This window comes from Nyctereutes procyonoides, unplaced genomic scaffold (assembly GCF_905146905.1).
Source record: "Nyctereutes procyonoides isolate TBG_1078 unplaced genomic scaffold, NYPRO_anot_genome, whole genome shotgun sequence".
In the NCBI taxonomy this organism is placed as follows: domain Eukaryota; kingdom Metazoa; phylum Chordata; class Mammalia; order Carnivora; family Canidae; genus Nyctereutes; species Nyctereutes procyonoides.
In genome coordinates, this window is record NW_026575021.1 from 13,040,370 (window position 1) to 13,041,202 (window position 833).

Sequence of the window (833 nt, forward strand, 5' to 3'; positions counted from 1 at the left end):
GGTCCATCTGTCTAGTTTCTTAAATTCCACATATGAGTAATATCAAATGGTATTTGTCTTTCTCTGATTTATTTTGCTTAGCATAATACACTCTAGCTCCATTTACATCATTGCAAATGGCAACACTTCATTCTTTTTTATGACTGAGTAATATTCCATTTGTGTGTGTGTGTGTGTGTGTGTGTGTGTGTGTGTGTGTGTACTACCTCTGCTTTATCCCTTCATCGATCAATGGACATCCGGGATCTCTCCATAATTTGGCCATTGTTGATAATGATGCTATAAACATTGGGGTGCAGGTGCCCCTTTGAATCAGAATTTTTTTATCCTTTGGATAAATACCTCATAGTGTAATCCCTGGGTTATAGGGCAGCTCTATTTCTAACTTCTTGGGGAGCCTCCATACTGGTTTCCAGAGCAGCTGCATCAGTTTACATTCCTACCAACAGTGTAAGAGGGCTCCCCTTTCTCCACGTCCTCACCAACATTTGTTGTTTCCAAAAATGTGCAATGCTTCACAAATTTGCATGTCATTCTTGCACAGAAGCCATGTTAATCATCTCTATATCTTTCCAGTTTTAGTATATTCTGACAAAGTGACCACTATGATTCATTTTGAGCTAATTTTTGTGAAGTATGTAAGGTCTGTGTTCAGATTCATTCTTTTGTATATGAATGTCCCATTTTTTTTCAGCGCCACTTGTTGCAGAAATGATCTTTGCTCCATTGTGATGCTTTTGTTTTTTTGACACATGTCAGTTGACTCTATTTATGTGAGTATATTTTGGGCCTCTCCAATCTATTCCAGTGATCTGTCTAGTCGTTTACCAACA

At 38.1% G+C, this 833-nt stretch overlaps 1 pseudogene; it reads right to left on the reverse strand.

The window, feature by feature from the left end:
• Positions 1–499: 499 nt before the first annotated feature.
• On the reverse strand, positions 500–600 carry LOC129520781 (U6 spliceosomal RNA; annotated as a pseudogene).
• Positions 601–833: the final 233 nt, after the last annotated feature.